Source organism: Onychostoma macrolepis, chromosome 20 (assembly GCF_012432095.1).
Source record: "Onychostoma macrolepis isolate SWU-2019 chromosome 20, ASM1243209v1, whole genome shotgun sequence".
NCBI lineage: Eukaryota > Metazoa > Chordata > Actinopteri > Cypriniformes > Cyprinidae > Onychostoma > Onychostoma macrolepis.
In genome coordinates, this window is record NC_081174.1 from 13,329,121 (window position 1) to 13,349,657 (window position 20,537).

The following is a 20,537-nucleotide window of genomic DNA, read 5'->3' on the forward strand; positions in this document are numbered from 1 at the left end:
TCTTACTAAAGTGTATTATAATAAGGAATCGGTCACTGAATCAAAATTGTCATCACTAATGACTTTTGTAGATCATGTTCTATAAAGATCAATTCTTAATTTGGTTTTGCAGTGAACTACACCAATTCAAGATAATTACATTAACATTTCAATTTTCAGTACTTAAGAAGAGTTCACGGAGAATCCATTCCACTGTTCTCCACGATGTACTTTGTATGTACAACCACAGGATGGCGATAGAGTACCTTAACTTTGTTCCTGCCATTCTCAGTGTAGATTCATTCTCAGTACGAGATGATAAAATATAATGTTTGATAAAATACTAACACAGTTCAACATTATTCCCGGGGAAATGACTAATAAAATGTCCATTACCTTTTTGCTCAGGTATGCCTACTGTTTTAAAAGTATAAATGTTCCATGTAGTCCATAAATTATTGTGAGGTCATAAAACTGCATTCATATTTTATTTTACTCATTTAAAGTAGTTTTAGAGCAAGCACAACATGTCACACTACTAGACACTTAAATGAGATTTTTTATTTTGCAGTGAATGTGGGCGGCGGGAACTAAGCTAATATGCTGCAGTAGCCTACAGAGCCTAAATATGTAATGTATAATTAGATATAGTGTGGAAATATACGTGAGGTAGGAAATAAGCAAGGTCCTCTAGCACTTACACAGTGGGTTAAAATCAATACATCATGCAGAAAGTAGACCTTTGTCCAAAGAGCTGACAAATTGAGAAATGAGTGTGCGCCTCTGAACCTTGCTGGATCAAGAGAACACGAGCACACACACTTAACACTGATAAGAGGAAACACTGCAAGCCAAGCATTTAGTTGGTCATAATCGAAATGTAATTTTCACAAACATAATGCTGTAATACAAAATGTTCATACTCCCCAGTGACTGCTTTGTAATGGAATTTTTTAATTAAAAGAAATACTAATTTCAGATGACAAGAACACAAATACAGTGGTAATTCATACTGTTTTTTTTTATTCACGGTAATAATAAGAACAGAAAAATGGCAAGAACATTGCAGACAAGGAGCCATAGATTACACATACAGTACATGTGTGAGTTTAGATGACCACGAACGGCTCAAAGTTCAGCACAGGTAAGGTGTACAAGCTTCATTCATAATGCATTTCCTTGCAGGAAACCCTAAAACACCATCCAGTCGTCTGTGATATGATATCCACTTCAGCTCAGTGCACTGTAAAATAAAACAGCTTATCATTCAGTTATGGTACATTTATGCACAACTGATCACAATTGAATATATGCACAACTGTTTCCTTTATTTATACTGGTGCACAGATAAATTTGGCACCTTCAAAATATATGTTACCAGAAACCCAGTATAAATTCCACATATAGCACATTAAACATATCTGTAGATACACATATGTAAGGGAGAAAAAAAAGTGAAAAGAAAAGCCTTCAATTACATAACCAACAATGAGTTTTGCAAATAAACATTATGGATGTGACAATAGATGCCATTGAAACTGTTTACAGAAAGACAGCTGTGGTGTCTTGTGCCTAGTTGGAGGATAAAGTTGCCCTGAAAAATAAGGATGCAAGGCACTGGGGTTTCTGAGAAATTAATGTTTATCAGAGATCTGTCTTTTATGACTGGTTTTACAACATTTCCTTGTGAAATTGAACACACTAACAAAATATACTGCAAGAATAGAGTACTAGTTCAAAGACAGACAACATACTATGTATCAATTACCTAGGTTAATACTGACAATCAGAAAATACATGTCGGATTTACTTTAGCCATGTTATCATGCCCATGATCATATTTAAATAGTTAAAACTGCAGTGAATTCAGACAAGTGGACAAAGCAAAGAAGTTCAGCCATTCCATGAAATAAAGTCACACTGAGTGTATTCCTGGAGAAAGAAGATTTCAGTGCATCTCCTCCAAACTAATGACAGTATGGGACGGCATGGATGTCGAATGGAGATATGCAGAATACCTGCAGCACTCAACAGCTCTGAATTTTAGTATCTCAATTTAGCCAACTGTTACAAAAAGTGATATTCGCTCAAAAAAAAAAAAAAAAAAATTATTCACCCTCATGTCATTCCAAATCTGTCATACACAAAAGACGTTTTTTAACAGTATAATTAAAGTCAGTGGGTTCCATTTTTGTTTTTTAAGAAAATCAGGTTTGAAACTGTTTTTGGGTGAACGGTCCCTTTAAAAAGAACTGGAAGGAAATGAGAAACACTAACAGAAATATTACAAAAATCCACTTTATCCATCTAAACTGTCCATTTTGCTCAGAGTACTGAGCTATTCACTCACTGCATAAATCTTACTCTCTGTAATCATTTTGTAATCAACATATCTGACGTATATAAATAATACATTGACAACGACAATGTTAAAGATATGCTGCATTCATATTCAGAGCGGCCTTTTCCTAGCTTGGGTTTAAGAATAACACATCCACAGGAAGTTCATGTATACAGCATTTATACTGACAGGAACTTCCCTCCCCTCATTCTCTCAATGCATTACCGCTTATTGTGAGGCGTGAACTCAACCAGTTTTTAGATAAGAACAACCTTCTACACCTCTCAGATTTAAGAGCGTCTTTCCTGAACCACTGAATGAACCATTAGGGCCACAGCACTGATCTGGAATGGACCCACCGAGAAGAGAAACAAGCCCTAGGAAGAACAGAGAATTACAAAATGTTATGAGAACGAGCCCTTGAGGGAAAACCATGACAAGGATACAAATGTCCGACAAGGGTGTTCTCTCAGGTTAGTTTGCTTTAGAAGGATGAAAACAGACGGGAAGGACTGCAGACTGAGCCAAAATCTGTACAGCAAGAAACAATGCAGCGTATTGTTGAGCGAGAGAAAGCACAAGGGTCCAGGATGGGTGGGTGTCAGTCTGCTGAAGGAAATCTACTGAAGACAAATGTAGGAAACATTTGAAACCTTTTTGAGAATGGCTATAAACATTGCAGTTCAAGAGTCAGAAGCTTTGAACAGGTCCTCTGAAGATCATTACGTCACACGCACTCACCGATGGCAACAAATGCCAAAAAACCCTGCTCAAATTTATTAGTTCGATAAAATCTGTAGACAAAACCAGTGAAATAAATTAGCATGGAAATGGAGCTGGTGAAATGATCAAAATCATGGTTTGCAACCAAATGTCTGTTGGTTTTGACTATAACTGTGGACCTTCACAAGTCCAGGTCATGTATAGGTTAAGCTAGGATAAAAACCAGATAATAACAAGGTTAAATGGAGGGATTTTCTTCAGGATAAGCCAAGGAAGCCAAAGAGAAGTGGCACCAGGAAAGCGCAGCAGTAGGCCACTGTGCCGTAGACCATAAACCGGTACGCCAGTTCAATGTGCGCGTGTTGTCTAGCCTTCCGCACGTCATCTGAAGGCACGCCAAAGATCCTGCAGGCCAGCGGGATCGCCACCGCCTTCATGGCAGCCCTGACGGCTAGAAGCACGGCCACTCCTACCAGGAGCCGCATGATGGAGCGGGTCAGTAAGGCCCCGTCAATCAGGGGCAGGGTGAGCGGGAGAGCTTCTTCGGGAGGATCTGGCTGCAGACCCAGTTGGTGGTTCAGACGGGATGCTAACGCGGCTCCGGCAGCTGTGGCCAACGCTTGGGCCGTGTCGCCACGGGAGGTGCTCCATGAGTCCAGCGAGAAGGCCACCAAGCTGAAGCCAACATGCACAAGCAGGACGACCAGAGGGGCGTAGCTGTGGGACAGGTAGAATGTGTCAATGTCATGCAGCATGGGGTGAAGGACCGCCAGGATGAGCACACTGTAGAGGAAGCCTGTGATCACCTCCTGTGAAGATGAAGGAACAAACTTATTAGATTGAAAAAGTCTAAATTCTGTCATCATTTAGTCACCTTCATGTCATTCCAAACCCATAAGACCTTCGACCTTCAAATTAAGATATTTTGAATGAAACCTGAGAGGTTTCTGTCCTGTAACTTCTTGTTTCACATGGATTCGTTTTATAACACCTTCATGACCTTTTTGTTTCTTTAAGTTTTGGTTACCTGGACTTTCAATGAAGGGAGAGAAACCTCTCAGGTTTCTATAAAAATATCCTAATTTGTGTTTCAAAGATTAACCAAAGTCTTAAAGGTTTGGAACGACATGAGAGTGAGCAATTTTTAGACAAATCGCCATTTAAATTGTCACTGTTTATTCACTACTGGCCAGGCAAATACGTGAAGGTTAGTGAAAACAGGTATTGCTTGGCACAAAAAAGGTGGTGTTCAAGCATCAGTGATCTGTATAAACGGTGTTTGAGTCATTATGGGAAACAGGGCCCAGTTGTGTATTTGAATTAACAAAAACATTCACCCTGAAATAAAATGTTGAGTCCACTAATGTAAGGCCATGGTTACCATAACGTGTCAAAACAGACCTGAGAACAGGCTGGAGGAATATGTAATGTAGTTCTGATAGAGAGGTGTCATTTATGCAGGATTTACACACACTTCAGCTGCTTTATTTTGTGCATGGCACAAAGTCGATGTTCAGGGCATCTCTCCATTTTATGTGAGATTTCACAGACAGCAGATGTTCACTGAACTGAGCCTCCAGCTCATTTTTTCTAACACTGCAGCCTTGATGAACATTAGGAACTGGTTTTGTATCATTCTTCCTTCAGACTTGACATTTTACGTAGAATTTTATGTAATAAATGTTTTAAATTTTTTAAATGTAATTATTTATTTGCCGTCATGACCAATACCAACCCAAATACTGTCCTTTTTTCAATGGAACAAGTGAATTTTTGAAGAATTTTCTACTCACTCTTTTCAATAAAAGTGAATGGTTTACAATCTTCAAAAAGAATGCAAAGGTACCATAAAAGTGGTGTATGTAACTCATCTGTTATATTCCAGGCTATCTTAAGTCATATGATAGCTTTGTGTGAGAAACAGACTGATCGTTCATTCATTATTTACAGAAAATCTTGAGATCTGCCCAAGCTTTCTGCATCACAATTAAGCAGCAGAACTGTTTTCATTCAATATTGATAAAAATAAGAAGTGTTTTTTGAGGCTCAGCTTAGCCATCACAGAAATGAATTGCATTTTAAAATACATTAAAACAGAAAACAATTATGTAATATAATTTAATATTTGGAGCACTTTGTTGACACCTTTAGAGTCTAGAGTGCTTTTGCCTAATATTTGCTTGACAGACTCCGTTTTATTATATGGAAATGATATAGAGTGGCTATAATATTCTTCACATTTTTTTTTTTTTTTCCCACAGAAGAAAGTCAGTCACAACAAGCGTCTGGAGAGGCATGAGGCAGTTCAGTAAATGATCCATTTGCCCCTTGTCGTCTAATCTGACGTGAGGCACATTAAAGGTTAACAGAAGATCAGAGTCTGACTTTGGACACCTCACGAGAACACTACAATCTGATTGTCTGTATATAATACACTCATGCTTTTATGTACTTTAAAATGGGTAAAAGGTCAAAAGAGCCTGCAGAATCTGCAGAAGGAAATGCCTAATCATGAGCCACCCACACAGTCAAGACAAGAAGCCTCTCTCTTAGATCTGACAGACATGTAGCCTGTTCAACCTGTCCATGTCTATTTTATACACACACGCTGCTCCATGTACTGCAAGCCAAAGGTCTCCGATTCATTCCAGCAGTGTCTCATTTACACATTCCCACTGCATTCCTGCTCTAGTCCTTCCCTTTACTCTATATATCATTCTTTTTAAGTTAGAGGGTTGAATGGATGCTTGAAAGATCTAAGCCCTCCTTGAGACTTATATTTTTCTAATCTTCTCTACCAAAGCACTCTGATCACAGGCACTTCAGCCCTAAGCTGTCAAACAGCCCATCAGGGGCTCAACAATATTTTTTTTTCTATCCTGGCTTTCTATCCACCAATTCAGATTTTTACTTGCTTTGCAAACATTTTCACACAAATAAGAAATATTTTTAGTAACATTTCTATGACGACTAGTTTAGATTTTTTTTAGGTCCACTAGTTCAGATTTTTGCATGCCTTGCCAACATTTTCAAACAAATAAGTAATATTTTTAGCACATTTTTGGACTATCAATTTCATGTTTCTAACATAGTAATTGTTTAGTATATTAATGATAAAATATTTTATTATTTAGGGTTAATTCAGGATAAATGGGACATTTTTTCCCCAGTGTGTCCAAATTCACCTGCATTCACCCTATAAACATTTTAAACAGACATGAAAAAGGGATAGTTTAATAAACCTCACCGGTTCTCACGTATCAGGCAAACATATTTTTTGAGCTTCCACAATAACTTTTGAGTTTTGTTCTTGTGCAACAAGTACAGATGAGCTTATCATATTTAATGAGCTCTATGAACCTTTTGAACTTTCAAAGTTCTGGTTGCACAGACTTTCAATAGAAGGACAGAAATCTCTCAGGTTTCATTAAAAATATCTTAATTTGTATTTTGAAGAAAAACAAAAGTATAATTGGTTTGGAAAGACATGAAAACAAGATGCTGAAAAAAAGTGAGATATAATGCAACAACCAAAGACGTCCCTCTGCATGAGTACAACCAACAATAAATATAAAAAAAAGCTTTATATGTGTGACTAATTGCTAATACATTAATTCAATGTTTTTTGTTTTTTATTGAAAAACAATGGTTGATAATTGTTGATAATGTAACTGCTGTTTTAAGTTACTCTCTCAATTTTGACAAATTCTCATTCATTTTAGTTAGCTGGATGACTTTACCTTTGCATACTTACATAAGCACAATTTGCAATAACATCCATTAAAAAAAAAGTTTTTTGCATGTGGTCAATGAACCACATAAGATATAGTGGCGACAGCGGACTGGCCCGATAGGAAAAGTGACCATACAATGCTGAGCCCTGGTCCACAGGCTTCACACAGAGCACGATCTAGACTTTCTAAATCATTGGGTGTGCAGATTTCCACAAAGATGATTCAGCCACCTTCATCGAGAGCACAGTATTAAAATAACAAGGTTCCCATCACCTAGGCAACCAGCATCTGCTTTCTAAATCTGTACGCTCCCACCAACAGCATTTAAACAGATAAAGACACACAGCCTCTGCAAAAAAATAACAGGAGTAAGAAGTCAATGGTAATTGTTACTACATGTGCAACCTTCAGCACTGATGACTAACACACAACATGTCAATCTTGATGACTAATGCAAAGCTTGCGTTTCAAACTGTCTATCGGCCTCTGTCTGCTCAACGCATAAAAATGTAAATAATCACCACTGGCTCATGCAAGCCCAGGGGAAGCAATTATCCAATCAGAGATCTTCTGTGAGGAAAAGCAAAACAGTGTGTGAAGTGTTAGAAGATCAGAGGATACTGAGTCAGCCGTGATGACTCACTGATTTGTTTCGTTACTGACAGGAGAGGGTTGCAAAAGACTAAAGCAGCATATATTAGGCTTCTTCTTGAACTGCTCCCAAAACCTTAATCACGAAGCTGCAGAAAAGTTCCTCAACTTTGAAAGCTGTGGAAAACTGAAGGTGCCTGAACTGCATAAAACATATTAATATGCTCTGAATAACCATTATACAGCAACTAGTGCAACGGACTGAAATGGTCATGCTTATTAAAGGGTTCATTCATCCAAAAATGAAAACTTTCATTTACTCACCTCATGTTGTCCCAAAACCTATTTTATGATCCACTGGTTTAAGGCAATAAGAAAGTATGATTAAATGTGATGAAAACGTTACTCACCAGGACAGAGTGCATGCCCATATAAATCCTGCTGATGCACACAAGGACACTCCAGAACAGAGCGATGCTCAGTCCAAACATGAACGGGTACTGTTGAACACAGAGAGGAAAGACCTGTGAGGAACTGCAGTTAAATAGGCAGTAAAGTCAATTCTTAAAATCAGTAAAAAAAAAAAAAAACAGGGTTATGAACTAAAACAACACCAAATTTAAAAAAAAAAAGAAAAAGAAAAAAACTTTTGATGAAATAAAAACTTAACTTAAATAACACACATACATGCATATATATCACACACACACACACATACAAAAATAGCTAATTTTCTCTTTGTTTAACCTGATGTACTAAGATAACTGAAATACAATGAAATAAATTAAATAATTAAAATGACACTAAATTAACACTAGTTAAAACACGATTTTCATTTTTACAGACTCCAAAACCCAAAATATTATTTTAGAAATAAAATAAAAATAAATGTTCTAATTCAAATTTCAAACAATGTACACTACTGTTTAAAACCTGTGGGTCAATAAGTTTTTTTAAAGACATAAATACTTTAATTCAGCAAAGATGAAAGAGAAAATATTACGCAGCACAGATTGTTGAATCTCTTGAGCAGAAAATCAGTATATTAGAATAATTTCTGAAGGATCATGCGTCACTGAAGGCTAGAGTAATGAAGCTGAAAATTCAGCTTAGACATCCGCTAAATGAATAACATTTTAAAATAGAGAAACAGTCCATTTAAATTGTAGTACAAACCCGATTCCAAAAAAAGTTGGGACACTGTACAAATTGTGAATAAAAACAGAATGCGATGATGTGGAAGTTTCACATTTCAATATTTTATTCAGAATACAACATAGATGACATATCAAATGTTTAAACTGAGAAAATGTATCATTTTAAGGGAAAAATAAGTTGATTTTAAATTTCATGGCATCAACACATCTCAAAAAAGTTGGGAAAATGCCATGTTTACCACTGTGTGGCATCCCCTCTTTTTATAACAGTCTGCAAACGTCTGGGGACTGAGGAGAAAAGTTGCTCAAGTTTAGGAATAGGAATGTTGTCCCATACTTGTCTAATACAGGCTTCTAGTTGCTCAACTGTCTTAGGTCTTCTTTGGCGCATCTTCCTCTTTATGATGCACCAAATGTTTTCTATGGGTGAAAGATCTGGACTGCTGGCCATTTCAGTACCCGGATCCTTCTACGCAGCCATGATGTTGTAATTGATGCAGTATGTGGTCTGGCATTGTCATGTTGGAAAATGCAAGGTCTTCCATGAAAGAGACGACGTCTGGATGGGAGCATATGTTGTTCTAGAACTTGGATATATCTTTCAGCATTGATGGTGCCTTTCCAGATGTGTAAGCTGCCCATGCCACACGCACTCATGCAACCCCATACCATCAGAGATGCAGGCTTCTGAACTGAGCGCTGATAACAACTTGGGTTGTCCTTGTCCTCTTTAGTCCGGATGACATGGCGTCCAAGTTTTCCAAAAAGAACTTCAAATTTTGATTCGTCTGACCACAGAACAGTTTTCCACTTTGCCACAGTCCATTTTAAATGAGCCTTGGCCCAGAGAAAACGCCTGCGCTTCTGGATCATGTTTAGATATGGCTTCTTTTTTGACCTATAGAGTTTTAGCCGGCAACGGCGAATGGCACGGTGGATTGTGTTCACCAACAATGTTTTCTTGAAGTATTCCTGAGCCCATGTTGTGATTTCCATTACAGTAGCATTCCTGTATGTGATGCAGTGCCGTCTAAGAGCCCGAAGATCACGGGCATCCAGTATGGTTTTCCGGCCTTGACCCTTACGCACAGAGATTGTTCCAGATTCTCTGAATCTTTGGATGATATTATGCACTGTAGATGATGATAACTTCAAACTCTTTGCAATTTTTCTCTGAGAAACTCCTTTCTGATATTGCTCCACTATTTTTCGCCGCAGCATTGGGGGAATTGGTGATCCTCTTCCCATCTTGACTTCTGAGAGACACTGCCACTCTGATAGGCTCTTTTTATACCCAATCATGTTGCCAATTGACCTAATAAGTTGCAAATTGGTCCTCCCTTATATGTACATTTAACTTTTCCGGCCTCTTATTGCTACCTGTCCCAACTTTTTTGGAATGTGTAGCTCTCATGAAATCCAAAATGAACCAATATTTGGCATGACATTTGTGACAATGTCTCACTTTCAACATTTGATATGTTATCTATATTCTATTGTGAATAAAATATAAGTTTATGAGATTTGTAAATTATTGCATTCCTTTTTTATTCACAATTTGTACAGTGTCCCAACTTTTTTGGAATCGGGTTTGTAATATTTGACTATATTACTGTTTCTAATGTTTTTAAACAAATAAATGCAGCCTTGGTGAGCATAAGAGAAATTCCAAAATCTTACTGACCCAAAACTTTTGAATGGTAGTGTATGTATATCATAATCCAATATCAAGAGGCACCCAAGAATGTAGTGTTTTTCATACTAAAGAGAAGCCTGAACCAACTGCTTACAGCAGGACTAAAAACCATACAATATAACTTACAATACACATAATGATCAACCACAAATTAAGCAACAGAATCAGGACAGAGTGCCTTACAAGTCCATCAAGGATTGAGACCACCAAGCACACTGTTAATGTAAGTTCATATGTTTGATGAATTCCTGAACATACTCTTAATACTTCAGAGGCAGACCAAGTGCAGTTGCAACAGACGTGGATCGAAGTAGCTGCTGATCTGCAGAAATGCCTCTGGATTTCTCACTATTCAGACAACAGATCTATACGATTTTGGCATTCAGCTGAACTTTCCTTCTGCGCTCATGCATTTATTCACTTCAGTAGTCTGGGCAATATACCAGTACCTCCCACAATCCCATCAACATTGACTACTCTGTGTGCAAGTTAAAACTTTGAGCTGACTTCCAAAATAAAGCATTAATGCAAATTTTCAGATTCCCATACGTGAATACAAAGCTGCTAGTTCTTCATTCTCCAATCTGTAGGCTTGTTTGAATAAATCATCTGCAGAAAATCAAGAGGCCAGAGCAATGGCGAAAGAAGAGGAAACATGTTTGAGGCTATTGTTTCTAGTTTCCTGCTAAATTTAAGAGGATATGAAAGCAAGAAAATAAACTATAGGGACTGAGTTCCGTTTTCTGTACAAACAGCTGGATAAGACTGTCAGTCTTCAGCAGGTACACAGTATTATCAGTCAGTTTGTGCTGACTTCAGGAAAAACTGCTGGGGGAAAAAAGAACAGACTTCTTATTCATTTTTTTTCCCTGACGGTTTTTAATGAGAATCTGTCAAAAGCAGAAGATTAAGAAAAGCTTTCTACAGAACTAGATCAGATCCCTGTTGTATATAATAGGTGTATCAAAAAGAGTTATCATAAGCAATAGCACAACTTATTCTGACTATTGTTGTTAAAAGTAATGATTTCTTTGACACTAACAAGCATATGATAACCCAGCAGAGAGATCCATATTTATACAGTGCACTGCATAAACCTTTATTTAAGTAACAAAACCTGAATATTTTGCAAAAAAACAATTGAGATTAATGTCCTGTCTGGAAATGCATTTACTGGGAACCTTGATTTCCAGATGAGTTAATTCTACAATAATATGGAAAAGTAAAACTATTTTCCAATGGATGCAACAGATTAAGGACAGATGACTTTTGAGATCTGAAAATCAATATTTGAGCACCACTGGAATAATGCCCTTTTAAAGGAAGGGCAATCATTCTAGCATGTCAACATTGAACTTGATGAACTTCACACAGCGTTGGCAAATGAAGTGAATTAGTAGAAACTAAAAACATATCACTTCCCCTCAAGAGAAACAGCTTATTTCAGTACTTTTTGAAGCTGCAAGTCCTAGTTTTGAGAACAAAGCATTAGGAATAAGCCTCAACTATTATGCTTGATTAAATGACGACGCATACAAGTAGACCATGCTTCATAATTAAATAGCTAAATGAACTAACATATACTGTATGTGTATGTATATGGAGAATACAAAACCTTTACCTTTACCTCTTGCCTGTTAAATGTTAAGGGTAGTTAATGCTGTCAATGACATCTTGACTCAGGTAAAGTATTCTGTTGTTTCTTTGAAAACAAATGGCAACAGAACTTTCTTCATTAGGACATTAAGACAAAGATAAACTAATAAAACAACAACAATCAATGAAAGCAGGAAATCTTTTGGAATGAGATCATTACACATCTCTGATGCTATGAGCAGGTGAAGCATGATGCCAGAACACATCCTTATCCAAACCGCCTGTACTGAAACTGAGAGGCTCACAACTTAACTAATTAACACACAACATAATTAGTTAACCATCAGTGCATTTTGGAGGATTTCTTTCATTATTTATTAACACTTTGTAAAGGAATTTGCTTTAGATAAATGATACATCTAGGTAAACAAAGAAATCTTCAAAGGCTGGGCATTTGGATATTATTAGCTAGCTTGCTTATGCATAATAACCGAAATGCTAAAAGGTAGGTTGTTTTGATAATGAGGACAGATGTTCAGAATGAATACAGCACACCTAATACAGCACAGCTTAACATGTTAAACCTAACTTGTATCTTTTTCTACAATCCTAGCACTTATTTTATTATTAGTACTGCAAAATTGAAAGCATCCAGTAGCCGTTTCCACTAACCATTCAGTTAGTTACTGGCACTGCTTCTTTTGCTACTACTTGTCCCAATAGTGACAAGTAATTATTCCATTGTTACTGGTAACAAATTGCATGTTTGCTGGGACTGCATCATTGCAAATTGCAATATGGGAATCTGTGGTTCAGGTATCATGTATTACAATTTTTGCTGTATTTCAACACACCTGCCCTATATCCAAAATCCTACTAATAGCAGGTTGTTACATACAATTACTTTTTACATGTCATACGCAAAGACTAGTCAGAATGGCTATTTCAATGGTCTTGTGGGTAGAGCGCCAACATGAAGTGCCGTTGCACTACAGGCTTCCCGAGTTTGAATCCTGGCTCAAGGACCTTTCCTGATCCTGTCCCCCTCTCTCTCTCTCCCATTTCGCTTCCTGTCCCATCTACACTGTCCTATAACAATAAAAGGAAAAAAAAAAAAACAGCAAAAAAATCTTAAAAAAAAAAAAAAAAAAAAAGAATGGCTACCTCAAAATTAAATTAAATCATAGTTTGCTTACAAATATTACATTTGAATTTAACTATATACTAGTTTCTAATAAAGTGTATATTCAGTTGCCACTGGAAAAACTGGAATTGATCTTGGTAATTATTGGAATAGTTACTAGTAACTCGAAATAAGTACTAGTACCTAAATGTAAAATTACTAGAACAGGAATAGGTAATAGCACCTGGAATACAGCTAGTTCATATCTACAGATCCACAAAATTAAATAGCCAAATTTGGTAACATTTTACAATAAGGTTCCATTTGTTAACTGCATTAGTTGGCATGAAAAACAATGGAATAATTTCTTTATTAATACATTATTAGTAGTTGTATTTTGTTGATATAACTTAAGGAACCAGGGCTAACATAAATGATAACACTTTATTTTAAGGTGTCCTTGTTACATGTACTCATAATAATGACAATAAATTATACATAATTACATGCAAGTAGCCCTAATCCTAATCATATAGTAAGTACGTGTAGTTAATTAATATTACTCAGTACTTAAATGTATAATTGCACTGCAACAAGGACACTTTAAAATAAACTGTTACCCAATAAACAGTCATATTCTTATTAAACAACAATTTTCAACAAATTTAACAAAGATTAATAAACACTGCAACAAATGTACATTTTAGGTCATGTAATTTAATGCTAATAGTTAAGGAATAAGTACTAGTATTTAATGACTTAAGTGCTGCTGGCTAATTGAAAAGATACTAAATCACTCTAGGAATAAGTGCTAATTGCATAGCTTCTAATTTAAAAATAATTGCTTGTTAGTTCAAGACTGATTGCCAAGAATAGACCAAAGGAATACTGTTAACTTGCCTCACGTGGGTACGATTATCGATTGGTTTTGTGTGTGAAGCAGCTGAAGAGTGCATCATACCTGCCACCGGCTGCATGTGAGCAGGAACAGACAGAAGGGCAGCGCGGTGCCGGTCATGGCGTGTGTGGAGGGCATGCTGTACTCCGTGTTGTAGAAAACCTCCACTTTGACCACAGGAGGAGAGGCGGGACGGGTCCAGCGGACCACATCTTTCGTGGACTGTCCGAGGAACAGCACCCAGGCCCACACCACGATCAGCTGCCGGCTCACATAGGGGTCGATGTTCCACATCACGAAGGGGAAGAACACGATGAAGAACATCTCGTTGCCGAGCTCGGTACCGACGGTGAAGAGACAGAAGAGAAGCCTGTTCTCGATGATGAACTCCTGGCCAACATCACCGGTCAATGAGTTCCTGCGTAACGGCTTCACTGTGCCTTTGGAGTCCCTCTCCGCGTCTTGTCCCGAGGGTCCGTTAGCGTTAGATTCGTCCTGTTCAACAGTATTTAAACTTTTTCTCAGCCTTTGGCCCGGAAGTCCGTGTGCTGAGTCTCCACCAGCCGCGCATTGCTCCACGCAAGCACCGTTGACCCCAAGCGTCTCGCCAGCCTCGGCCGGTTTTTTAGGAAACGTCCCGCGGACGCCGCAGAACCGCTGGAATCTGGCGACATGGCAGGGATCCTGTAGGTATCGACAAAGGCAAAAGAATCTGTGGAGCGCGTCGCTTGCCATGGTGAAAGCGAAAGGGCTGGATCAGTATCCCACGCGCTGCTCGCGAGAGGCTGTAAACACCAGCGTGTGCAAAGCTGCTCTGAACAATGGCTGGTTATATTGTACGGCGCATAGCTATACAATCCTCGAGTCTTCAAAGCACAGGAGACAGTGGTAAAATAGAGTGGCTATTTGACTGGGAGCTAGGAAGTACCCTTCCGTTATTAAGCAGGGAGGGCGACAGATGAGGTATGTACGTACGTAGCTGAAGGCGGGGACGCGCACTGGCAGTGACCCACAGTAGGTCCCCGTCTTTCTCAGTTACGGTCTGCAGGGGACTTTTTTTAATATTCACTAATGAAATACAGTAACTAGCATGAAACGGGAGGATCAGAAAATAGGCGGCGCTTAGCGCTTTATCAAGAATGATAACTTCGAAATATAAGTCGTCCTCAGTTATTCACTGTGCATAGTAAATTCAATGGCTATTACCGTTTTTATTTCATTTTCAAGCGTAAATGATCATACAGGACGCTTCTGAAGCAGATCGTTGATGTCGATTCCACGTATTACCCGTTACTTTTCTCCGCGCTGGTTAGGCTTGACCAATCACAGTCATTTGTAATTTCAATTTTAAAGTAATTTTTTTTTTTTTTTTTACATTTCAAAGGAATTGCTGAGTATTTCTGTTTGTACGAATAAATGCACAAATACTCGGAAATAACTCAGTTAAGACATACGTTTGATAATATGTCTCCAAGACAAACCCTCACGAGACTTATGCGACCCAGTTGAGTTTTCAGTGGAGTAAGCAGTCGAGCGCCACCTAAAGGTAAACGAAAAATTTAAATGTTAACCTGTGCAATTGTATAATTTAAAAATAAAACGATTCATAAACATAAAAATGACATCAACTTTATGGCTCATGAGTAGATGGGATCCTTTGTCTCAAGAAACGCCTCATGACAACTTTGAAATTTTTATAGATTAAAACGTAAAGATTCCATCTTTTAACCTGTGTAGCAGTATAAAACTGAAACTTCACAAGTACTTTAAAGCAAGAATCTGATGTATGAGCAGAAAAGCAATATAAAAGGAAAATTACTTAAACCGGACAGTAAATGAGTTAAACGGGTCGATTCTGCTCATGAAATACCTAATTATATAGACAAAAAAAGGGACGGGGGGGATAATACAGAATCTGATTATGTTTCTGTAAATTATAGCCAACTAAAAATACATTAAATATGCAGAATGTGTCATTTAGGCCTAGTTATAACGTTTTTGTATACACAGTTTTTCTATGTCGAGGACAGGATGACACTGGTACAACTGAATCTCATGGGTTTTAGACAGACTTGACAAAGCCCACAAAAAGAAACACTATATCAAGACTGGAATGAGGGCTTTCTCATGGTGATTACAACAGTGCTATGACAATGTGGAGCACACAGAGGGACCTTTGTAGTCGGAGGAAAGGGGTTCTCCTTACTACAGGATTTCATTTACACTGTGGGGCTATCATAGGTTATGTCATACTTGTAGCTATTGTGGAAAAGAGTCGGTGCTTTAAAAAAAAAAACCTCAGTGACATTGTAAACATGTCTCCACTAGAGGGAGACTTTGCATGGCTTTTCATTTTCTAGTGGCATTTATCAATTTATTAAAAAAATAATAATGAAAAATAAAAGTTTTAATGATTTGGCCAAAGCAATGTAACATCACTAATGCTTTCTGAAAACAAACACCCTTATCCTAAATTTGGTGCTTTCCCTATATGAAAAATGTAACCGCATGAGCAAAGCAGAATCAAAGTAGAAACCCAACAGCAGGATGGTAGGATCTCATTTTATTATTTATTTTTGTCCAAACCAAAACATAACCAATGCTTTCACATTCAAGTGTTCATATTAAATAAAGCACTGTGGATTACATAACACAGTGTCAACTGACACAAATGAATGACTCTGTTCAGAGCTATATAATTATTTCACCACTTGAATCTTCTAACGTCTTTACGTTTCACTGAAAGTAAAAAAAAAATATATATATATATATTATTTTTTATTTTGCATTTATTTTTTTTATTAATGGGATTATACACTTACAGGCAGTCTTGTCTTCCTCCATCACACTCAGAAGCCATTCCTGTGTTTGTTCTGGCTCGCCTTAAGACAAAAGTGAATACAAAATATCACACCAGCACCAACTTTTGACCCATATGTTCTCAAAAATTGTTTTATGTCTAAAAAAAAAAAACGGGTTTAGCCAATTCTGACTTGGTTTGCCAAAGTTTTGCCAGGTTCTGGTCCTGAGGGATGGGGGTCTCTTTTTCTGACTAAAGAGGGCTTGATCTGTCCCAGAGCCTGATGTGACCATCTCAACCCGTCTGTGGCGCCTAGATTTCGTTCCCTTTACACCATGTCCCAAAGCCATGTGAAGGGAAAAACAAACCATTTTTGGCATGAGTTTTATTTTTTATTATTTATTTTTTTTAAGAGGTAACTGTACATGGGTATAAATGTATGCAGATGATAAACATATCTGTATCCTAAAAATGATCTTAAACAGAGCAATTGCTTTGAGTACTATTCTCAATAAATACTAAACCCACTATGTAAACCATGTTTACAGAACTTAAGCAACAAGCATAGCAGCATTTCTTGCAAGAAAATTTCAAACCTTTGATACATGACCAAATGATTTGGACTTGATGGCAGCAAGCATGTCAGCTCTACTGGAGGACTGCGGAAACAACGCCAGTAGTCTTTATTAAATTCAGACGCTACAACTTTAATAACCATATGAAATTGCTTTACTATGAAAGCTTGTTTCAGGTGGGGGAAAAAAAGTCTGAATTGTAACAAAGTCGTAGTTACCTTTATTATTCTGTACTATAAAAAAAACAAAAAAACAAACACCTGTGAGATGTTAACTTAGAATTTTGAGGGGGGGTGGGAATCAGAATTCTGAGTTTCTCACAGTTCTGTGGGGAAAAAAGGCCAAATTGCAAGATACAAATTCAGAACTGAGAGGGAAAAAGTTGCAATTTTTATTAACAAGGTTCAAGGAAACAAGGTTCCATATTTTACTGTGGAAAGTTTCTGGTGGGGTTTAACACACCTCAGATTTCTGAGTGGTTTCCTTCTTTGACTTGTTATCCTTTTCAGCCTGTGTACAAATGTAATTATGAATAATGCACACTAGTAAGACAAAGTCATACAAACTGAAAAGAGCTTAAAAAAAAAAAAAAATCAATGCATAATACTACAGTTCATCAACTTACTGCAATTTTGTCCTGCCACTGTTGGTACTCAAAAGCACATTTCTGAAATAAATATGTCAGGTTAAGCAGCGTCACTCCAGATGATGGTGGCACTGACGATTTCTTTAGCCTCTCATAATGACCATGCACATTTGCAATCTCCTGCATTTAAAAAAAAAAAAAAACACCATCCATTAATTTCAAATTATCAATATTTCAAGACAGATTATGCAGTGAGGACTGTGTAAAATAGGTAATACATTTTACAATAAAAACATTTCACTATACTCACTTCTAGCATTTCAATGGAAGCGAGTTTGGTCACTCTGTTCTTGCGGTCCCGAAACTCTTCATTCACATTATGCTGAAAGCGTTCACTCGCTTCAAATGTCAGCTGCAAGTCAGTCACATTAGGAGCCTTTTAGATGCTTTTGGAAGATACAGCCCTTCACCTCAAAACACGATAGTAGAGGTAGAATCTGCTGACCTTTTTGGGCATGGCGGTGAAACAAAAGGCCTTAGATGATAAAAGCCTTTTAAAGATGTAAACAACATCCAAATGCTGGCAACTTTTTGCATCCGTGAAAAGCTTCTGCACATTGTACCAGTCCTTCAGAGCAATCCTGATCTGAGTAAATCGGACATACACTCAACTTTATGTTTGTCATATTTAGGAACAATTTGCGGGAAAAGCTGAATCATTGCTCTTGATTGAAAAGAGAGCGAGAACACAGAAACAGATCACCTTTTCCTTAGGCCAAATAAGTTGTGTATTGTAAAGGCGTAGATCATATACAGGCCTCCCACCCGGATTTGAAAACTGTATGGGGGCAGAAGGTAACTGTAGGCTATGGTGAATGTAAGCTGCGTGAAGGATCTCTTCTCATGGTCAGACTGAGTTCCACTGTTGGGAAAAAGAGATGAGAGCAATTGAAATACAAGACTCATATAAAACCGTAATTTACACTAAAGCTCCAAAAACACATGCTTCATGTTTACTTTATGAGAAAACATATTGTTTGAAATCTGTATTATTTTTCTCCTTCAGAAATAAAAGGTATTGTGCAGAATGTTAATTCTGCTCTTTTGCATACAATAAAAGTGGATGGGAACTGTGACTTTCAAACTCCAAAAATGGAAAAAGCTCCCTAAAATATTCCATTGACAAGTGACTTCACTTATGTCAAATCAGTAAGAGTAACTAAACTTCAGTACTGCAGACAGAATCAGCCTGATCTAGTTTTACAGTTCAGCATACTGACTATAGCTCAGTCAAAGCTGAAAATTCCATCATCATTTACTCGCCCTCATATCATTCCAAACATGTATGCCTTTCCTTCCTCTGTGGAACATAAAAGATATTTTGAGAAATACCTGTGTTTTATTTTCTGTCTGTGAAATGGAAGTCAGTGGTAATCAACATACCAATGTGTTTCTAAATTGCTTTATTTGTGTTTTTCAGGAGAAAGACAGTCAAACAGGTTTGAAGCGATCTAAGGGTTAAATGATGACAAAATCTTTATTTTTGGGGGAACCATCCCTGTTCCTCTGACAAAGCGATTAAATGACAGTCTGGGTTTATAAAAAGTCATTATGCTAATTTCTCCTTGGGGAAAAATAATTATAAAACCGAGAACAACAACAGCATTATAAGCTTTTGTAACAAGATTAGGATGAGTAAATGACTATTTTCATTTTGGGGTAAACTATTAAGTGTGGTAAGCATTTTAAAACCGTCATTGTACCTGTACAGATAACTACTGAGGAATCTAACGCGAAGTGACTAATTCAAATATACAATTGTACGTCTGATAAGCTGGTATTTATAAGCAATAAAATCTTTTTAATTCCCCCAACTACTATAAATGTAGTAGTGCAACACTGTAAAAGTGTGACTTACAAAAACACGCAAGAGAAGTCCATCTCCCTCCAGATAGCAGAAAACTCCTCAAACCGAACCGACTCGGTTTGCTGGAAGCGGCCCAGAAGCTCCTCACAGTCGCTTTTGAACGGAGCCCAGTAATGTTCATACAGCTTCTCTATCCGACGATACAGTCACGTGAGAACCCAGCACTGATGTCAAGCAACCACATCTAAAATCATATTTACAGTAACTTACTCCGCGACATCACCTCAAGGCCTCTATCTTTTCTGTTGACGGTCCTCTATAGCACTTTGAATGGTAATTGCCTGTGCACCTGCGCGCGTGGTGATTTAACGAACTAGCAGGTGTTGTGTGTGTGAGCGCGCGTGTAACGTGCCCAAAACCTGTATCTGCAAAATATATTGATACAAAAACATTCATATAAAAAGAAACTCATGGAATTAAACCTGCACATGATGAAGTCATGTAACAGCAGTGTTGCATTATGCATAGGTTACTGATAATTAAAATGTTTACTGTATATATTGTATATATTGTACGTTCTGTAGGCAGTTAATTGCACAGTATTATTTTTGTCCACTTGAAGATAGAATTAGCTGATGAAATAAAAGATGTGAATGAAAATAAAATTGTGTGTTCAGAACACTTATGAATGCAAATGTGTGTGTGTGTGTGTGGAGGTACTGCCCTCTGTTGTCAGTATAGGAATAGAAAACAGTAGCCTATATATATGATGTATAATAGTACAGGTGCATCTCAAAAAATTAGAATATCGTGAAAAAGTTATTTTTTGTGTAACTTATTTCAAAAAGTGAAACTTTTATATATTCTAGAT

General features: G+C 37.3%; 1 pseudogene; it reads right to left on the reverse strand.

Moving 5' to 3' along the window:
- Positions 1 to 974: 974 nt before the first annotated feature.
- On the reverse strand, positions 975 to 20,086 carry LOC131527226 (sphingosine-1-phosphate phosphatase 1-like; annotated as a pseudogene).
- Positions 20,087 to 20,537: the final 451 nt, after the last annotated feature.